Source organism: Xenopus laevis, chromosome 4L (genome assembly GCF_017654675.1).
Source record: "Xenopus laevis strain J_2021 chromosome 4L, Xenopus_laevis_v10.1, whole genome shotgun sequence".
Classification (NCBI taxonomy): domain Eukaryota; kingdom Metazoa; phylum Chordata; class Amphibia; order Anura; family Pipidae; genus Xenopus; species Xenopus laevis.
The window spans coordinates 135,181,550-135,204,042 of record NC_054377.1 but is presented as its reverse complement, the minus strand read 5'-3'; the positions used below and the strand labels follow the sequence as shown (position 1 = coordinate 135,204,042).

The window sequence follows — 22,493 nt, the reverse complement described above, 5'->3', positions numbered from 1 at the left end:
CCCCAATTCAAACCTTTTAGTGCTTAAATTCTTACATGTAAAGAATGGTTTTAAAACAAAATTTTTGATATTTATTAAGCATAAAAACCATGGAAAACTAATGTAAAACTAAAAGCTGCCGAGGTCATGTAGAAATGAGTGGGAGCTGTCCTTAGTAAATTGTAAAATATTTAGTTACTTTTAGGGGCAGATTTATCAAGGGTCGAAATGAATTTGAGGGAATTTCCGAAGTAAAAAAATTCGAAATTCGAAGTAATTTTTTTGATACTTCGACCATCTAATAGGATACGACGACTTCGAATTTACTTTGAATTCGATTCAATAGTTCGCCAAATCAAACCTGCCGAAGTGCTATGTTAGTTTTTTGTAGTCGAAGTAAAATCGTTCGATCGATCTCTGAAATTGTTTGAATCGTTCGATTCGAACGATTTTACTTCGACCACAAAACGGTCACATTCGGTAAAAAACGTCGAATTCGCATTCAAAGTATTTAAATCCGATGGTCAAATTTTGAAGTTTTTTTTATTTCGAAGTTTTTTTCTACTTCGAAATTCGACCCTTGATAAATCTGCCCCATAATTTTAGAATGAGAGCAAACTAGGATTTCGAATTCTTATTCGGATTCATTTGTGCTTTCTATGTTTGGACCTTTAAATATATAAGTAGACATTCGTGCTTTTTTAAAATGTGAACTTCGTTGTGGTTGCAAAAAAACCGTCTAAAACGGCTCAAATTTGGAATTTTGCTAAATTGCCTCGCTGTATGTGAGATGCCAATGCTACACAATATAACAGCTCCTATATTTACACACATTCAGGAATGGATGACCTCATAATTCTCTATAGACTTAAAAAAGTAAATGAATCATCAATTCCACTAATAAACAGGTCATGTTATATATCGAATAATAAAAAAATAAAACCTGGCTTAACTCCTATAATGTCTTTTCATGTCAACATTTTAAATACCCACTGCTGCCTTTTCACATTTTATTTGGCCTTCCCTGGTTTTCTATTCCAACAGTCTGAAACGAAGTTATTAACTTTTTATATTCTTTCAGATCCATAGTAAAACCAGGCCGTGCCTTATCAAATCAGTCACATTTAAACCATTCGACTTTGATGGTTGGAGTCAAAAAGACTGTGTGTAGATGACTGTACCTTTTAACAAGATCACACTGATATTAAGAAAAAGTCATTGGTTCTAAGATCTTAAGTTACTTGTTTCAAAATGGAAATAAATATATAAAATAAAAATTTTAATTAATCCGATACTAGAATTATATGATTTATAAGCCCCTTTGAAGAGAGAGAATACCATCTTTGCTTGTTTCAGTGTAAATATATCTAATTCGTCTCATATGTGTCTTTCTGGGATTTTTTTTACTTTAAATGTTCAATAAAAGTTATGTTTGTATAGAGTGTTCCAATACTGTATAGAGCCAACTGTAGCGTCAAAAAGTAATGTACGATATTTCCCAAATGTTGTCATACATTGGAGGGAATTCAGAAAACTGGCGTTAGTAGTGATGGGCGAATATATTCGCCAGGCGCGAATTTTCAGCGAATTCCCGCGATTCACCGCCGGCGAATAAATTCACAAAACCGCCGCAAAAATTCGCCAGCAAAAACGAGACGCCGGCGTCGTTTCGCTAGTTTTCTGCCGTTTCATGAATTTCGCGGGAAATTTACGAATTTTTCGGCGAAGCGAAACTCCCCAAATTTGCCCATCACTAGGTGGCCCATTCACTAAGCTCGAGTGAAGGAATAGAGGAAAATAGAGGGAAAAAAATCGATTTTCGAATGTTTTTTTTTGGCTACTTCAACCATCGAATTGGCTACTTCGACCTTCGACTACGACCTTCGACTTCGAATCGAACAATTCGAACTAAAAATCTTCGAATATTCGACCATTCGATAATCAAAGTACTGTCTCTTTAAAAAGTTTGCCGCCTAAAACCTACCGAGGCCAATGTTAGCCCATGGTCCCCATAGGCTTTCCAAGGTTTTTCTGATCGAAGGATAATCTTTCTATCAATGGATTAAAATCCTTCGAATCGTTCGATCGAAGGAATTGCGCAAAATCCTTCGACTTCGATATTCGAAGTCGAAGGATTTTAATTCGGCAGTCAAATATCGAGGGTTAATTAACCCTCGATATTTGACTCTTGATACATCTGGCCCTAGGCGTTAGTTAAGATTTGGTATGGAACAGGTTCTGCAGAATGTTCGGGGTTTTCCGCATAAGGGATCTTTCTGTAATTTGGAAATCCGTACATTAAGGGGGTAATTTAACAAAAGTCAAGTTCTAGAGGTTTTTGAGGTGTTTTATACCTCAAATGAACTCGCAACTCAGAAAAACTCAGATCAGTGAAATCAGGGTGAAAAACCCGAAAACTCAAATAGATCGAATTTATTTGAGTTTTCGAGCGAAACCTACACGACCTTGACAGGTTTTAGATGGTGTAATATGGATTCAAGCTATTTTCAGTTTCGGGGTTTAATAAATAATTTTTAAAAAAAATATTTTTGAAAGCAACATTTTTGAGTTATTTTAACCCAAAAATTTGAATTTTGACTAAAAAAATACCCTTGAAGACTCGAATTCGACCTTTGAAAAATAACTTCCTAAGCCTACTAAAAAATCGATCAAATAAACCCATTAGGGTTCTTTTTTTTCCAATAAGGATTCATTATATCTTAGTTTGAATCAAGTACAAGGTACTTTTTTTTACAGAGAAAAAGGAAATAATTTTTAAAAAATGTGAATTATTTGATTGGAATGGAGTCTATGGGAGACAGCCTTCCCATACTTCTGAGCTTTCTAGATATCAGGTTTCCGGATAAAGCATCCCACACCTGTAATAATCTTAATATACAGTAGAAAATGTTCTAACAACAATCTTATTGATATGTAAATATCAATTTAAAATAATTTGCATTAGCTTTGGTAAATAGCTTTTTTTTAATAAAGATAAAAAAAATCTGCCTGTCCTTTTCACACCAACTTCATCTTTTTTTAATATAGCAGATAGAATTAGTAATACCAACAGTCTTATACAATTTCCAATTTGGGGTAATTTGCAAAATTGTAAAAAATTGTAAAAAATTGTAAAAAAGTTGCGAAACTTCGGGCGACTTCAGAAAACTAATTGCCGCGTGTGATTAGCTCCGGCGTTTTTTAATTTTAAGCCAGCGCGGAGTCAGGGAAGGCGTTTGGGGAGATTGGTCGCCGCAAAAACGAGGCGATTAGTCGCCAGGCGACCAAATCTCCCCATAACGCCCAAGTGTGGCCTGACCCTAAGGGCAGAGACAGACGAGAAGATTCGGGAGGAGATTTAGTCGCCTGGCGACAAATCGGCTCTACTTCAGGCGACTAATAGAACTGCCTCCCCACTGGCTAGAATTTAAATCGCAGACGGGATGGCACTCGGAGCGATTTGTTTTCCAAAGTCCCCCAAAGTTGCCTCATGAGGAAACTTTAGTCGTGGTTTCAAAAACTTAAAATTCGTCCTCTAAATAGGTCTCCATGTGTAAAATCCATGACAAACTCAAAAAAAAAATCTCCATGTAAAAGCTGGCGAGGTCATGTAGAAGTCAAAGGCAAAAATCTTTCTTTGCTTTGAACTTTTAGAGGTCTTTTTGAGGGGGTTTTGCATGAAAAAATTTCCGAAAATTTGGAAATCAAGGATTTTGTGTTCCGTGTTTTATATCTTCAGATCTTTTAATAAAAATGTTTAGTTGTAGTGGAAAAAAAACTCTAAAACGACACAAATTCAAATGATTAAATAGGCCTCCCAGGGTTTGGATACATTTAAAAAGGTGTAAATGTTTTGCAGTAGTTATATATCTAATAAAACAGTTTCATGCCAAGACACCTAATCGGACAATTTCATGCCAAGACGTATAAAGCTATCGTGTGAGAAATTTGTAAATATGAATATGAGGTCCCTTTTGGCAAAGATTTGTAGGAGCACCATCCTGAGGAGTTATTGGGGGAGATTTACTAAAGGTCAAAGTGGCTAACGCTAGTGAATTGTCGCACTTTACTAAATCTGCCCACAGTAGTAAAACCTCCCGCAGGAACATCGCCGATTTACTCAGGGCCGGATTTACATAGTGGGCGCCCCTAGGCCCACTGCCGTTCATCGCCCCACTCCCCTCCAGGGTTGTATCTCCAGCGCATCCAGCGCATCCCCAGTGTTTTTGAACCAATGTGGGTGTGGTTGGGCAGCATGCCGCCCCCCTAAAATCCTGCCACCCTAGGCCCGGGCCTTGGTGGCCTTTCCACAAATCTGGGCCTGGATTTACTAACAGGTGCAGGTGCCAATTCGCTACCGAAAGAGACTGGCACTAGCGGTCATTCGCACTTCTGTCACTTACATCATATCTGTGTGCCGAAAATGCATCAAAGTCCAAAAAACTCTTTTCCTTATTTCCTTGATTCCCTGCAAAAGACTTAACTTGAACTTTTTTTGGGTAACCGGTTTTCCCCATACATTTGCAAACATATTGAACATTCATTTTACATGGGGGGGGGGCAAGTTTAGGGCATTAGAATAACTCTATTGTCTTGGACATGTCTTTTAAAAAGTGTCATTTGTAAGGATACGCACCAACATTTAACATAAAGAAGTCCATACCAAAATTTTTTCCGCCCTATGCAAATTGACCTGAGCACAAGATCACTAGCGAAGTGTCGCTAGGCAGAAATAAACGCTAGCGCATCTTCACTATCAAATGCTCGCATTGCCGAAGTAAAGCTAGAGAAAAGTCGCCAGTGTTTGGCTCCCAGGATGAAATTTAGCATTTTAGTGAATTAGCATAGTCTGAGCGAATTTTCACCTGGCGAAGTGTCGCACTGGGTGCTGGCGACGTTAGTAAATCTACCCCCCTTGTGTGTCTGTTGTGTGTATGTGATAGGAACCTTCGATTATCAGCTCCGCACGGGCAGGGACTCATTTGAATGAGGAACAATCTCTGTAAATCTCTGAATGTGATGGTGCCTTATACGGCCTACAACGTGTAATAAAAGCTCCAGTTTGGGGAGTTTGCATTCTTTGTATCCGCTTCTCTACAAGTCTTACAGGGGAATGTAATAAAAGTCGCAAAGAGCAAAACAATTCGCAACAATAAGACTAAAAATCCACATCTCGCAATGTAATATTGTTCCTTAAACTGTTATTGCATTGCGAATTTTAATTGCGCACTCATAAGAAGTGCTTGAAGGTGTCGTAATCTTTTGGAGCAAACATAACAACTTTTTCAGTAAGAAGTTTTATTACATTGACTGCGCATTGGCGCAAATTATAAAATTCGCAAACGGTCTTTCACTGTCGTAAGTGGTCGCTAAACAGTTTCCGGGCTCGTAAAAGCTATATTAAATTCGCACAAAGCAAAATTTGTTCGCGCAAAGGCAGAACTTTTCGCATTGCGAATAGTTTTTCCGTTAGCGATTTTTATTACATTCCCCCGCTAGTGCCGTATCCTTAGTTTGGCACAAACGTGAATAGGAAAAACAGCACGGTCAAAGGGATATGTTCAGTATATTTAGTTAATAAGAAAATGGGAAATTTTTGTATGTATGTTTATGAATGTTACTAGTGGATCATTTTTTTAAAAGTGGCACTTTGCAATCCTGCCGACGTTTTAAACCCAAGTGCCTAGAGTATTCTCTGTGTATATATATCTTAAGGTTGCAGAACAGCAGCCCCCGTAGCCGCGCTCTTATCTATGAATGCTGCTGTGCAAATTGCTGGTGGCTATGACTCCAACGTTGCTATTCATTTACATAGGTGGATAGAATTTAGGTCAGAATGTATGGAAATGAGTTAGCTGTCAAAAAATCTCCTTTTTTACCAGTTATTTTCATCAGCATTTTAGCTGTTTCCGTTGAGCTTCTTTTAAGGAGCCATTGTGGCACATTTTCTGTTATATTTGAATACAATTAACCTGTGGTTTCTTAAAACAGGAACTTGGGACAAAACAGACAAGGAGCCACATTTATTCACTTTCAAATTCAAGGTTTTTTTCAAAATATGGTCATTAAAAATAAGTTGTGGTTATATTTGATAGAGTCATAATAGCACATTAACGATAAAACTAGAATAGAAAAAAAGCTTGAATATTGACTGGTAGGGGTTTATTTATTAAAGGGGTTGTTCACCTTTGAGATAACTTTTAGGGGAAGATTTATCAAGGGTCGAATTTCGAGGGTTAAAAAACCCTCGAATTCGACCCTCGAAGTTAAATCCTTCGAATTAGAATATCGAATTCAAAGGATTTAGCGCAAATACTTCAATCAAACGATCGAATAAAAATCATTCGATCAAACAATGAAATCGTTCAAATCGAACGATTTTAAGCGATCAATTGAAGGATTTTTATTCGATCAAAAAAAGCTTACAAAAGTGCTGGGGAAGGTCCCCATAGGCTAACATTACAGCTCGGTAGGTTTAAAGTGGCGAAGTATGAAGTCGAAGTATTTTTTAAAGAGATAGTACTTCAATTATCGAATGGTCGAACAGTTGAATGATTTTTACTTAGAAACGTTAGAATCATTCGATTCGATTGAATTCAGTCGAATTTGACCAATTCGAGCTTAGTTTTTCACTCAAGCTTAGTAAATCTGCTCCTTAGATTCTAGCCGGCGGGGAGGCAGTTCAGGGAGATAAGTCGCCCAAAGAAGAAGCGATTTGTCGCCAGGCGACTAATCTCCCCCACAGGGCTGGTCCTATCAAATGTGGGGCCCAATTGGGACCATTTTGGCAGGGCCCCCCAGACGAAGTGTTGCAGTTTACTGACACACCAAGTATATAAGAAAATAGGGGCATACAGGACAAAGATAGAATTGAACTAGGGGCACACAGGGGAAGAGAGAGAGGGAGGAAACAGGGGCACATAGTGCACAAAAGATTGAAAGCAAATAGAGCCCAAAGGAACAGCAAAAATGGAGCACATAGGGGCACACAGGGTAAGAGTGAGAAAGTGAGAGTAAATAGGAGCATACAGGGTAAGGGAGAAAGAGAAATGAAGAAATAGGGGCACACAGGGTAAGAGAGAGAGAGAAAGAGAAAGGATTAAATAGGGGCACACAGGTAAGAGAGAGAAATAGGAAGAAATAGGGGCACACAGGGCAAGAGTGAGAGAGAGAGAGAGAGAGAGAGAGAGAGAGAGAGAGAAAGGGGCATGAGATAGAGAGGAAGGAAATACCAGAGTGGACTGGACCAATCAGGATTGGGGCAAGTTGGACCGATACTGGTTGGGAGTGGGCTCAGTCAGGTTGGGAGCGGGCTCAGTCAGGTTGGGAGCGGGCTTATCAGAATTGGGGATGGACTGGACCTGTGTAGTTGGGGGCAGGCTGGACCTACGAAGTTGGGGGGGTGCTAGGCAGTGTTATGTTCTGGGGTAATTCTTGTCTGTGCTCACCCCTGGTGCGGGGCCCCCAGAGGAGCGGGGCCCTATTGGGCCCAACTGGCCCAATAGGCCTAAGGCCGGCCCTGCTCCCCCAGTACCTTTGTGTGCCCCTGCCCTTAAGGGCTAACAATGCTAATCAATGTCAATAGGAGATGTGCTCATAACATTATTTACATGTGGCTGTTGGAGACATTTTTATTACTTTATAGAAACAAGGTCTTAAAATGTTATTCACTTAGTAAGAGTTCAGCATAAAACAAATGATTGTGACCACAGAATAGTCATTCATATAATAGCCATAGTCATATAATAGCCATATTCATATAATAGCCGGAGTAGGAGCAGCCAAGTTTGCATTGACTTATGAAGACTCCTAGCAGTTAGGGGGTCAATGAAACATTGCAGTTCATATCTATAACAATACTCTAAAATCATCGTTGCTGTCACAAAGCCAATTGCAGATCTTTTTTGGTAAGAAATGTGTTAACCATTATTATTATTATTCTCTTGGCAGTGTATCACAGTACGAGTGCCTTTGTATGCCCCCCTGGAGTGCTCAGCGTTCTAACTAATTTGTCATGCTTCGCTTGTTCATTGATTTCGTTTCTAAACCATAGTGCAAGTCTGTAAATCTATATTGTCTCGCAATCATCCGGCAAATCTGCCTTGTGATAGGAATCCCACGCGCTCTCTCTGTTTTATCTCTTAAGGCAGCAGGTCGAGAAATGATAAGGGAACTGACAGTTTTTTCTTTATTATACTTTTTTTTGTTGGCCCTCGTGGCAGTCTCCATCTCTCCATCTCTGCTATCAATATCCTGAGCCTTTCTGATAAACAATATTTACTGAGTTCTCTGAATGTCCACTGTAAAACTCTCTCTGGTCTGGCCTCTAACCTTCGCTTTTAGTTTTTTTCCAACAATGTAACAATGTGCAGATCAATAGATAAGATAAAGGCGATTATTGGTATTGCTTATAGATAAAGCATATGTGGTAGTAATAATGATGGGAACTGGAAGCATCATATCAGTTTATCCTTGCACCTAAGATAATTTACAGAAAAGTTATACTGAAAAATACTTTTTTTTAAATGTAGTTATAAATATATATAAATAATATTTATATGGAAGAAAATGTATTGGGTATGAAAAAAATATAACACAGAGCTTTACTCTTCATTGATGTTAAAGGGGTTGTTCAGCTTTATATAAACTTTTAGTATGATGTAGAGAGTGATATTCTGAAACAATTTGCAATTGGTTTTCATTTTGAATTATTTTTGGCTTTTGAGTTATTTTATTCAGCAGCTCTGCAGTTTGCAGTTTCAGCAATCTGGTTGCTAGGGGCCAAATTACCCGAGCAACCATGCATTGATTTGAATAAGAGACTGGAATATGAATAGGAGAGGGACTGAATAGAAAGATGAGTAATAAAAAGTAGCAATAACAATATATTTGTAGCCTTACAAAGCATTTGTTTTTAGATGGGGTCAGTGAAGGCAAATAATTTAAAAACTTATAAAATTAAGGTCAGTTGAAAACTTGCTTAGAACCACTTATAACTTAATAAAATATGCTATAGATGTGTATATAACAAGTGATCATTTTTTAATTACAGGTATTGGCGCCCCAGCATCTGAAAAACTCCAATTATTTCATGACGCAAATAGTCTACTAAAAACATTTAAACATGAAATAAACCCAGTAGAATTGTTTTGCCACCAATATGGGTTCATGCGGCTTAGTTACCATCAAGCACAAGGTACTGTTTTAAGATTAAAGAGCAAAAGGAAATACATTTTGAAAAATAGAAAATAGATATTTGCTTATAAGAGACTGTGCAGGAGATGGCCTTTATGTAATTTGTCATTTTCCGGATATCAGGTTTCCGAGTAAGGGATCCTATACCTGTACTGGTAATGTTTTTTAGGATTTTAGCATCAACTCATGTTGATGATGGAACCAAGATATAGTTTTATTCTTTAAGTTCAGGTTGGTAATACGATTTGTATTGTTTTTAGAGAAAGAATGAGCTATCCCTTGTACTGAATTTATTAAAACTGAAAAAAAACATTCCATTATCCTTAACCTCTCTATTTAAATGTGCTAAAGTAATGCAAGAAAGGCTTCTATTTGTGAATGGTGAATTAAGGCCACTTCTAGATCAGAATTTCCATGCATTTTATTCAGAAGCAATTGAAGAGTAAGCACAAGAAAAATGGGTATAAATGGACATCCATGTCTTGTACAGTTTTGACTCACAGTGGATAAGCTAATGATTTCACCAGAAATAAATGACCAGAGTAGTTAATGCCCTAAAATATGGTGGGAGCTCCTGGTGTGGAAGGCCATTTTGGGGCACACGCATAATGAGTAAGTGTCCCAATTATTATGCGCATGCATGTGATGTAGGATCATTTGATGCAGCAGCTGATCCTATGACATAAGTATGCACATAGTGAGCAAGCTGGAGAGTTCATTAATTGTATGCATGGGTGTGCCCCAAAAGCACCAGAAACTCCCTCCCAGTGTGGGTAGCATGTAAAGGAGCATGTTCTAGGAAATAAAGCTTTATTTTGCCCAGAAGAAAAAAAAGGTGTGGGTAGGGTTGTTGAGGGTGTAGGTGGTGATGTGTTTAGGGGTATGTGGGTGTTGGCATGTGTTGGCCTCTGTTGCCATTTAAAGGAGAAGCAAGAAGCAAACCCCTTATTTAAAAAAAACCCTACCCCCACTCCACATAGACTCCCCCTCCCTGCTCCCCCAGAGCCTAGCTGCTACCCCTCCCATGCCCCTAACTTTTTACTTACCCCACGGTGCAGATTCAGGGATCGAAGTTCACGGCAGCCATCTTCCAGGTCTTCAGTAATCTGAGAACGAGACTGGCGTGGCGGTACATGTACAGTTGGAGCAATTTCCCGGTTCGCGACAACTGCGCATGCGCCGAAATTGACGGTAATTGCCAAAACGCCGGAAGAAGACACGAAGACCCGGAAGATGGCTGCCGGAAAACCCAATCCCTGAATCTGCACCATGGGGTAAGTAAAAAGTTAGGGTCTATGTGGGGTAGGGTTTTTTTTAATAAGGGGTTTGTTTCTCCTTTAAGGAAAAACTTTCCCAGCCTATGTGCCCAATAATAAATGACTGCACCCATGTCTCCAAGCCCTTTAAAACTCTGGAAAGAAAGAACTCCCAGATAAGCAGTTTTAGCAGAGGTAACTAGGGATGTAGCGAACTGCCGTTTTGGTGTTCGCGAACGCCGTTCGCGAACACCGGCAAAAATGCGAACAGTTCGCGAACTTCGAACACCCGCAAAATCGTTCGATTCGAACGATCGAAGGATTTTAATCGTTCGATCGAAGGATTTTCGTTCGAATCGAACGATCGAAGCCATTCGGTCGAATGCTTTTCATTCGATCGAATGCTTACAATCGTTCGAACGAATGGAAATCGTTCGATTTTAGCGGTCGAAGGAATCGAATGGTCGAATGGTCGAACGATTTTCATTCGAATCGAACGCGAACTCAAATTGGCGAACGTCGCGCGACGTTCGCGAACATTTGGCGGACGCGAACAGTCGAAGTTCGCGCGAACTAGTTCGCCGGCGAACAGTTCGCTACATCCCTAGAGGTAACAAAACGTAAGCACAGTTGTGCCTGGTTCATGTACTTGCTGCTATACAACAATGTATAAACAATGTATATAGATGTGTGTGTGTGTGTATTGTTGCTTTAACTCTTTGAGTGACAGGGCACTGATCTGGCATGTTGTGTATTGCACCATAAATGTGTGGCGTGCATCAAAGAGCGACCAGAAATATGAAATCAATGGTGCTCGCACTATGGTTCCTTAGATCTGCACAATTTCAAGGGTTACTAGCAAGGTCGGGGTAGAAAGAGTATCATGTTGTTTTTATGTGAGATTCCTAAGAGATTTTTTTTCCCTACATGTAAATCAGAGCAAGAAATGTATCTCTGCCTTGTTTTTTTCTGGCACCCAAACAGGACGGCCAGTGTGTGGAGGACAACTTCCAATCACCCAGGGTAACATTCTCCGTATTAATCCTCCAACTGAGGACTCAAAGTTAAAATATGTTCCTAATAAACTATAACATTTTATGCCCATTATGTGATACACTCAACTTAAAAAGAGCAGAATTGCTGAGAAAGTCATTTCAAATAAAGCTCTCAGATTTCTATACTTGGGTCAAGAGCCTGGGGGGAAAAAATTAAAGAAAACACGAACTCATGCACAAATTAATTAAAGATATTTCCACTAATAAATTGGAGCAGTAACCTGAGGCAGGGCCAGCGTCTCTTCAAAATGTGGTAATATTCAAGCTGTGGTTTTTCCATAAAAACGAGCAGTTCAAAAACGTTTAAAATCAAATAGGCAGCTCCATGGTAAGGAGTGAATTGCAGTCTGCAGAAAATCTGAAGAATTTGAAAATACTTCAAATAATAAACCAAGAACTACAAAAAAAAAAACCCAGGAGGGCAAATCCTGCCAGGACTATTCACTTGGCATTCTAATGACACAGCAAATGAAGGTGGATTCTCTTTCAGAATTAAGAATAAAACTGCCATATAATGACTCCCTTCCCTTTATTATTTCATTCATTTCTTTTATTCCAAAGTACCTTTATATCTTCAAGGGCAACTACAAACGAATAGGCTCACAGCAACCTTCGTAAGATAAGGGCAGAGACACACGCTCAGATTCAGGGAGATTAGTTGCCCGGCGACAAATCTCCTCTTCTTCAGGGCGACTAATCTCCCCAAACTGCCTCCCACCATCTGAAATATAATCGCTGGCGGGATGGCAATCGGTGCGCGTAGTTTTCTATAGTCGCCCGAAGTTGCCTCACGAGGAAACTTCAGGCGACTTTGCAAAACAAAGCGTTCCGAGTGTCATCCCACTGGCGATTTAGATTCTAGCCGGCGGGAGGCAGTTCAGGGAGATTACTCGCCCCGAAGAAGAGGCGATTTATCACTGGGCGACTAAATCTCCTCAATTCTTTGCAGGGTTGGACTGGGGGGCCCAGGGCCCACCGGGACTGGTGTCCAGGGCCCCCCTCTGGCCCCCGCTACCTACTTGTTAGGCGAATCACCGCTCGGCATAATTGCCGAGGCGGCGCATCGCGCATGCGCAAACGGCGCTAGGGGGTATGGCCCGGCGGGGGCCCACTAGGGTCGGGGCCCATCGGGTATTTTCCCGGTATCCCGCCGGGCCAGTCCGACACTGATTCTTTGTGTGTGCCCTTATCTTACGGCAATACAAATAATATGCAGTTATATATTGAGAAAGGAATTAAATCATACCATTCAGATATTTAAAGGGGTTGTTCACCTTTAAATTAACTTTAAGTATGGTGTAGAGTGTGAAATTCTGAGACAATTTTTATTTGTTTTTAATTTTTTTCATTATTTGTGTTTTTTGAGTTATTTGGCTTTTATTCAGCAGCTCTCCAATTTGCAATTTTAGCAATATGGTTGCTAGGGTCCAAATCACCCTAGCAACCATGCACTGATTTAAATAAGAGACTGGAATATGAATAGGAGAGGGACTGGATACAAAAATTATTTCTAGCCATACAGAGCATTCGTTTTTTAGATGGGCTCAGTGACCCCCATTTGAAAGCTGGAAAAGACTCAGAAGAAGAAGAAATAAATTAAAAAATATATATAAAAAAAAAAATAATGCATAGAATTGGCCATTCTATAATACACTAAAACTTAATGTAAAGGTGAACCACTCCTTTAACTCAGGTATCCTGTATGGAGATTATGGGGGTTATTTACTAAAACTCAATATTTTCTGGTCGGGGCAAAAACTCAAATTTTTAGTGGAAAAAAAATCCCTCAAATTTTTCAAGATTTATTATACTGCAAAAAGCCAGAATCCAAAATTCTGCCATCTCAGACCTGTCAAGGTCCTGGGAGATGTCCCTAATCCAATTAGAAGATATTGTGGTTTGCGCTGGGTTTAGTCGATAATCCGAAAAATTTGTAGTTTTTCGGGCTAAAAGCGATTCAGGAGAAAAGCCCGAAAAAACAACGTACTACCGCTTTTTCGTTAGGTTTTATCAAGTTTTTTCCCTGATCGATTTATTCAAGTTATTTTAATAATAAATAAGCAAAATCAGGGATGGGAGTTTAGTCAAGCTTTTTTTTATTGAAACAATGAGATGAAATTGGATTTTAGTAAATAACACCCTTAGTTAGTTTAACACATCACATCAATGATAAAATATCATTTCCAATAAGGGCCACTTCTGTCCCAGCAATATTACAGGATAGTAACCCTATTTCAGAAACATATTTTCTAGAATGGAGGAAAAAAAACGAAAAGCGCCAAAATGCAACTTGTAGTTGTTGTAAACGCTCACCAATGTAGATACAGTGATCCATTTGTTCCAGTCCCTCAGCTTGAGGGAGAGGACAAACCATTATAACGGGAGAAAAGATGGGTATCAGGCACACTGGAAACCCACAAACAGACCATCAGAAAAAGTGGTAAAAAGCTATAAAAACCCTTTATTTATACCATCAAAAGCCATACGCGCTTCATGCCCACGTGGCACTTAGTCATAGGCCTATGGCCAAAAGCCTTGTGGGCACAAACGCGTAAGGCATTTGATACTATAAATAAAGTTGTTTTTTAACCGTTTTTTCTGATGGTCTATTCGTGACTTTCAAGTTTCTAATACCCATTTTTTGCTCACGTTACATCATTTCTAGAAGATAAAGTGATTCACAAAACCGTAGATATATTTCTAGTATATAATGCAGTTTATCATTTCTAGTATATTTTATTCTCTACTTTCCACAAATAAAATGTACGGTCATACAGATGTAAATGGTTACTGATTTTTCCATTTTTGTCTATTTTTAAATGTATATGGAAAAATGTTTTATTCCTGAAAATATCCAGCACAACGTTGACGTTGTCTTATTTTCTCCTGTTTATTTATAACTATAACATCTGCTTCAACCAAAACATCTTTGACATTTACTCACCTGCTCAGACCTGGTGAAATCTCAGTATTTCCTATGACAGGAGAAACAACTTTATTTATTTATTTGAATACCTGTCCAGAATATAAGCATGCCCTGTATTGGAGAGTGCTGAATTACAGAAGTGCCAAGGTTTGCTGCAATACATGAGATCATTTCATTTTTAAGCCTACATCTGAGTCTGAGGTTCTGAAATGTTCTTTATCTTCCTGGTGGCTACGAGTCTGGCCACTTTGGTACCAGTAGCTCTTGAGCAACATGTTGCCCTCCAACCCCTTGGATGTTGCTACCAGTGGCCTTAAAGCAGGAGCTTATTTTTGAATTCCAGGCTTGGAGGCAAGTTTTGGTTGTATAAAAACCAGGTGCACTGCCAAACAGAGACTCCTGTAGGCTGCCATTCTACATAGGGCTACCAAATAGCCAATCACAGCCCTTATTTTACACCTCAGAAATGTTTTTATGTTTGTGTTACTCCCCAACTCTTTTTACATTCAGATGTGGCTCACTGGTAGAAAAGGCTGGGGATCCCTGAGTTAGAGTCAGTTAAAGAACAATACAGTCAATGCAATTCTTATTACTAAAGAGGATATTGAATTAAGTGAAATTATGGCTAGAAAAAATACGTTTGTCAAATCAGTTCAGGATTGGGCTGGAGGGTCTGGGGCCCATCGGGACTCCTGTCCAGGGCCCCCCTCTGGCTCTCCTTCTGCGCAAAAGGAGCCGCATATTGCTTTTTTTTTTTGTAGGGCCAGTAGATCGGGAGAGGGGGTCTGGCCAGGCCTGGATTTGCGGTGAGGCCACAAAGGCACGGGCGTAGGACGGCATAAATAAAGGGGCAGCATGCCACCCAGCCGCTGGGTAATTCTGCTGGATTCTGGAGCACTAAGCGGTAGCCGCGCAGTCAGATAGTATGCGCATGCTTCAGGAAGGGGGGGGGGCAGAAGACTCTGGCCTCCGAGTGACCTCAACTGAAATCCGCCCCTGGGTCAGGCCCGGCAGGGGGCCCCATTGGGTTTTTTCAGTCAGTCTGACCCTGAATCAGTTCATAAAATAATATCCTGTGCCACTCTAAACCCAATAATAAGTCGCTCACCTGTTGGCTTTGACCAGTCTTCTGCAAATTCCTGATTAGTTGCAATTAGTGATGGGCAAATTTATTCGGCAGGCATGGATTCGCGGCAAATTTCCACGTTTCGCCACCTGCGAATTGTTTTGCGAAATGCTACAAAAATTCACTGTGACAAAATTGTAAAAATTGTCAGGTGTCAAAATAATTTTGATGCCCATTGACTTCAATGCATTTGGGTAAAAAATTTGCGCATGTAAAAATTGTCGCTCATGTAAAACTTGTTGCGCAATTATTTTGACGCCAATTGAATTCAATGCGTTTCGCAAATCTTTCGCCGTTTCACATAGTTTTTCCGGAGTTTTGCGAATTTTTCGGCAAAGTGAAACTTGACAGATTCTCCCATCACTAGTTTCAATGGGTTACAGCAGTGATGAGAATGTGGCTATTGTTATTCAATGAGCCCCATTGGCTGTCCCTCTTTAAATATGAGCATATTACTGCAATTCAATTCATTTTTGGACAGGGCCCTTATTGGTGCGTAACTACCCCCAAACACAAAAGATCGTCAATGGGGCCGGCCTAACCGTGAGCATGCCGCTCTTGATGCTGCCACCCCCTTTGTTACATTTTACAGTACACTATCAATATTTTCTGCTACAAACTTCTGCTCTGGTTTTATACACTTATTTATAATTAAATTTTCCCCTGAAAATTTGCTTTCCAGGAAAAAATCATATTGTCATGATTTTTTCGGATTTTTCATCCGATTTTCACTATTTTTTTTAGGTTTTTTACCCGAAAACTCAGATTTCATATGTTTTTTTGCCCGAAAACTCAGAAAACTTCGGGGTATTGCACGAAACGAATCGCACATCACAAAATAATTGGGATTTCTCCCATTGATTTATATGTATCCTCGACAGGTCCGAGATGCTGGATTTTCTGATTCGGACTTTTCCATCCTAGGGGTTTAATAAATTCAGAAAAATTAGTGATTTTTTTTAAAAGTCCCATTTTATAAAAAAAAAATCAAAATGTTTTGTGATTTTTGCATTCGGAGTTTAGTAAATAACCCCGTAACTGTACAGCGTTGCAAAATATTATGATACTTTATAAATATACATAAATAAATAATCAATGTGTTTTGCCTAATTCATTAGGGCAATGGCAGACAAGCAAATCCTGATCTCCTGAAAATACCTCTCCCATAATTAACATGGGGATTGCCGCATGTAAAACACTTTGAGGCCCATTTACTTTGCTCGAGTGAAGGAATAGAATAAAAAAAACTTTGGCTACTAATCGAACGATTCGAACGAAAAATGGTTCAAATATTCAACCATTTGATAATCGAAGTACTGTCTCTTTAAAAAAAACTTCGACCCCCTACTTCGCCACCTAAAACCTACCGAGGTGCAATGTTAGCCTATGGGGAAGGTCCCTATAGGCTTTCTAGCAATTTTTTGGTCAAAGAAAAATTGTTTGATTAAAGGATTTTTCGTTTGATCGGTCGATCGAACTATTTGCGGTAAATCCTTCGACTTCGATATTCGAAGTCGAAGGATTTACATTCAGCAGTCCAATATCGAGGGTTAATTAACCCTTGATATTCGACCATATGTAAATCTGCCCCTTTGACCGAGTTCGGAATTTGCAGGATAAACCGCCATTTCGTTAATGTGTTCAGATCTGCCCTTTGCGGCACTCAGGCCATGGGCAACATCATTCTTTTTACTTTCCCCATTTACGAGAAATTCTAAATTGCTGCACTTTGGCTACGAAGCCTCGGGTTTGGCATAAACTGTGCATTAGCGGTTGGAAACATACCTGGCTGTTTGTTAAGTATCCCTTTGTGGTACTGAACATTAAATTAAAAAAAAAACTGAGAAGCCCTGCATTAAAGGATATTCAACATGTATTTTGGCAATGTTTAATTCAAACAGAGAAAAAAAATCTAGCGTTTCTACCGAAACGGGACAGGGTGCTATTAATGTATAGGATTTAATGCCTTGGGCTCTGTGTATTTCATTAATTTCCTACCCATTAAAGTAAAATGAGGATATCCTGTAGAGAATTGCAGTGAACCGTTCAAAAAAAAAAAATTTGATTAAAAAAAAAAATTCTTAAGCTAGAGAGAATACGAAGGGGTTCTCTCGAAATAACCGTTTCCTTGCCAGATTCATTACAATTTTTTTCCTCAAATGATTTTTCAATTGTTGTTGCGTGTCATAGCACAAGAAAAGCAACGTCATGGAGCAAACATCTTGTTTTCTGGATACGGTCATTTTGTGCCTCAAATCACATAAACATGAAGCACGATTTCTCTTTCTCCAAACAGATGTTTTAAAGGACAAGTAATGAGCAATTTGTGTCAGAAACCACTGCAAAGAATTGAGTGTACACCAGGATTCTTTCTACAGCAGTAAAATCTTAAAATGATCATTTATTACAGGGGTTCACCTTGTAAACGCTATTTTACAGTTCAGTTGCTTTCAGATTGTTCATCCGAAATAAAAGTTTTTCAATTGATATTCATGTTTTGTGTTTTTACTGTTTTACTGTTTTTCCAGAATGAAAGATTAAAGTACAAGGGGTTTTTCATCTTTAAATTAACCTTCAGTATGGTGTAGAGCAGGGGTCCCCAACCTTTTTTTACTCGTGAGCCACATTCAAGTGTAAAATAATGTCTTAGATAAGGGGTCCCAACCTTTTTTACCCGAGCCACATTCAAAAATAAAAAGAGTTGGGGAGCAACACAGACATGCAAAAAGTTCCTGGAGTGCCAAATAAGGGCTGTGATTGGCTATTTGGTGGCCCCTATGTGGACTGGCAGCCTACAGGAGACTCAATATAGCAGTACACTGGTATGTATGCACACAAAACGTGCCTCCAAGCCAGGAATTCGAAACAAGGCACCTGCTTTGAGGCCACTGGGAGCAACATTCAAGGAGTTGGAGAGCAACATGTTGCTTGTGAGCTACTGGTTGGGGACAGGCCCGGATTTGTGGCAAGGCCACATAGGCCCGGGCCTAGGGCGGCGCAATTTCAGGGGCGGCCCAGCCGCATCAGTAACTAGCACTGGAGACTCACGTCAGTCTCCAGTGCTGTTCCCAAGTGTTAAGATGCGCATGCGCGCGCACACACTGAGGGGGAAGAGGACGGCACCTGGAAGGGGAGGGACATCGCTGGACAGGGGGAAGTGAAGTGGAGGCACCAGTGCTGGACAGGGGGAAGCGAAGGGGATGGCACAGTGCTGTTCCCGAGTGTTAAGCTATGCACATGCGCGCACAGAAAGCGGAAGGCCCTGGAAGGCAAGGGGACATCGCTGGACAGGGGGAAACCGGAAGTGGAGGTAACAGTACCGGCAGGGGAGCGGGGGTGATGAGTAGAGCCAGCCTAGGGGGCGGCAAGTTTGTAAATCTGGGCCTGGTTGGGGATCACTGATGTCGAAAGTGATATTCCGAGACAATTTGCATTTGGTTTTCATCAGGGTCGGACTGGGCCAGCAGAACACCGGGAAAAAAACAAATGGGCCCCCGGCTCTTGTGGACCCCACCAGCCTAGATCCGCGATTTGCAGGCTCCTTCCTGCCGCTCTAGCACTGGATTTAATTTATTATTATTTGTGGTTTTTGAGTTTTTGTTAAAGCAGCTCTCCAGTTTGCAATTTCAGCAATCTGGTTGCTAGGGTCCAAATTACCCAAGCAACCCTGGCAGGCCTGGTGGAGCACACTCATGCACATAAAATATGAGTTGAGGCACTGTTGTGCAAGATAACCCTTGTGTAACCATCAGCAGGGCTGCCATCAGAAGTCACAGGCATCGCACAACAAAATGTTCTGGGCCACCCATCAGTACAAAGGGCACACAGACAAGAGCACTAAAACATTTAAAAAAAACATTGTTTTGGTGGCCAGGGTCCCCTACAAGTTATTAAAAAATGAAAATTTGTGGTCCGGGGACACCTAAGAATTACATTGGTGGCCAGGAGTTAAGAACATTGTTGTTCAGTGGAACTTACTAGTGATGGGTGAATTTGTCCCGTTTCGCTTCACCGGAAGATTCACGAATTTCCAGCAAAATTCGTGAAACAGCAAAAGATTTGCCAAACTCGAATTTTGCACCCGCGTCAATTCTGATGCCCGCTTGAATTTTGACACTTGCATTAAAGTTAATGGGCGCCCGAATAATGTTGACACTGAATTTTCGCTGCAGTTTTGCGAATTTATGCACTGGCGCAAAACGTGGAAATTCACCGCAAATTCTCGCTTGACGAATTTATTTGCCCATCACTAGAACTTACCTTTACAGTTCGCTGTGTGGGCGGGTCTTATTCCTCCTTAGCAATGTCTTTTTCGTTCTCCTCCAGCAGCTCCAGCTTCTTTGGCTCTGTCGGTTTCGGTTCCAGTGGCTTCGGTTCTGTCGGCTTCGGTTCCAGTGGCTTTGGCAGGCTATTTGGAAGGGCCTGTATTGGATTAGGTAAAGGGGGTCTGGCTAACCAGGAATATATATATATATATTTATATATATATATATATATATATATATATATATATATATATATATATATATATATATATATATATATATCCCTTAACCTCTCTGATCACTTTCCAGCAGGCTAGTAGTATCCACTTTAAGGGAGACCAAAAGTTTTAACCCATGGAGGGTGCCAAATATTATTGCACCCCCCCAAGGATTGTTATGACTTTCCTGATACCCTGGGCAGGTGTTCCTGTTTAGTGATGGCATGAATTTGTGGTGAAATCCTGCGATTCGGCGGCAGTGAATAAATTTGCGGAACCGCTGCGAAAATTCGCCGGCGTAAAAAAAATGGACGCCGGCAGCAAAAACGGACACCGGCGGCAAAAACGAGACACTGGCATCGTTTTGTGGATTTTTCGCCGTTTCGCGAATTTTGCAGGAAATTCACAAATTTTTTGGCAAAGCGAAATTCCCCAAATTCGCCCATCACTACTCCTGTTAGCAGAAAACTGCACCAGGCACCAGGTAAAAGGCAGACTTTAGCAAATAAGCTAGCTTTTCCCCTCTACTGTGCATAAGTTGGCCACTGTATTTTGAAGATCTGTCGTTAGCAGGTACCCTGGAACCGAATCTGAATCGTAATTTGCATATGCAAATTAAGGGTGGGAAGGGGAAAACATTTTTTACTTCCTTGTTTTGTGACAAAAAGTCACGCAATTTCCCTCCCCATCCCTAATTTTCATATACAAATTCGGATTTGGTTCGGCCTGGCAGAAGGATTCGGCTGAATCCTAATCCTGCTGAAAAAGGCCGAATCCTGCACGAATCCCGAACTGAATCCTGGATTTGGTGCATCTCTACTAATAGGAGTACCAGCCCAGTAGTACCAGCTCAGTAGTACCAGCTCAGTAGTACCAGCTCAGTAGTACCAGCCCAGTAGTACCAGCTCAGTAGTACCAGCTCAGGGTATCAGGTAAGTCATTACAATCTTTGGGGCATGTCCTTACATTTGGCAACTGGCTTGGATTGGAATTTTCCTTCTCTTTTAAATGGGTGTGTTGCAGTTCTGCCTAGGTTTACTAATGCTCACCAAGTTGTGTTCATGTGTACCCCTTAGAGAAAGTCCCAGAGTTACAGATGATCATACTATCATGTAACAGAGGACAATTTGTCACTAAATTGAAGTAACCACACAGCTCCAAGAATTTGGCACATATTGTAGGAGTCGGAGAACAGTTGTATCAGTTTCCCTGCAGAGTGTGCAGCATATACAAACAAGGGAAAGTTGTGCTCACCACTAATTTTTAAAAATATTAAGCGGGGGTGCAATGAGTCTGTGACCAAAAAAATTCATACAACCAAATGCAAGAGTTCCTCTGCACTCAACAGATTAACAATATATTTAAGACTTTGAGACATTTTGTGCCTTAAAGGTATACTGTCATGGGGAATAAAAAAATTCAAAACACATCAGTTAATAGTGCTGCTCCAGCAGAATTCTGCACTGAAATCCATTTCTCAAAAGAGCAAACTGATTATTTTATATTTAATTTTGAAATCTGACATATGGCTAGATATATTGTCAGTTTCCCAGCTCTCCCCAGTCATGTGACTTGTGCTCTGATAAACTTCAGTCACTCTTTACTGCTGTACTGCGAGTTGGAGTGATATCAGATCCCTCCCCCCAGCAGCCTAACAACAGAACAATGGGAAGGTAACCAGATAACAGCTCCCTAACACAAGATAACAGCTGCCTGGTAGATCCAAGAACTGCACTCAATAGTAAAATCCAGGTCTCACTGCGACACATTGAGTAGGAGAAGCAACAGCCTGCCAGAAAGCAGTTCCATCCTAAAGTGCTGCCTCTTTCAATCCCTGTGTTGTTTAAAGGGTAAGGCATTTTTCAGTAGCAGTATGCACAAAATGTCTCTGTCTTAAATATATTGATAATGGGTTGAGTGCAGAGGACCTTTTGTATTTAGTGCAGAATGTACATTTCAGCTTTATTTGTCCATTCTATTCTCTCCAGGTGCAAGTCTTTCCAATAATTCTCATTCAATAAAAGGGGATATTCACCATTGAGTCAACTTTTTGTATGATAGAGAGAGTGATATTCTAAAACAATTTCCAATTGTTTTTTATTTTTTTATGGTGTTTGAGTTATTTAGCTTTTTATTCAGCTGTTCTCCAGTTTACAATGTCAGCCATCTGGTTGCTAGGGTCCAAATTACCATAGCAACCATGCATTCATTTGAATAAGAGCCTGGAATATGAATGGGAGAGGCCTAAATAGAAAGATTAGTAAGAAAAAGTAGCAATAACAATAAGGGGGGTTAATTATCAAAGTCCAAATTTATCAGAAAAATATTTTCTGAAAGAAACTCAGACCAAATCCACACAGGTTTTTTCAGCTTATTTATTAATACATTTTGTTTGCAGCACAAAATCCGAAAAACAAAAGGGAAAAATACGAATTTTTAGAATTTTTCGGAATTTCCGAAAACGCTGATCTTT

General features: G+C 40.1%; 1 pseudogene; it reads right to left on the bottom strand.

Moving 5' to 3' along the window:
- Positions 1 to 19,824: 19,824 nt before the first annotated feature.
- The window catches only part of LOC108713583, a 185,664-nt pseudogene continuing 182,995 nt past the window's right edge, over positions 19,825 to 22,493 (bottom strand).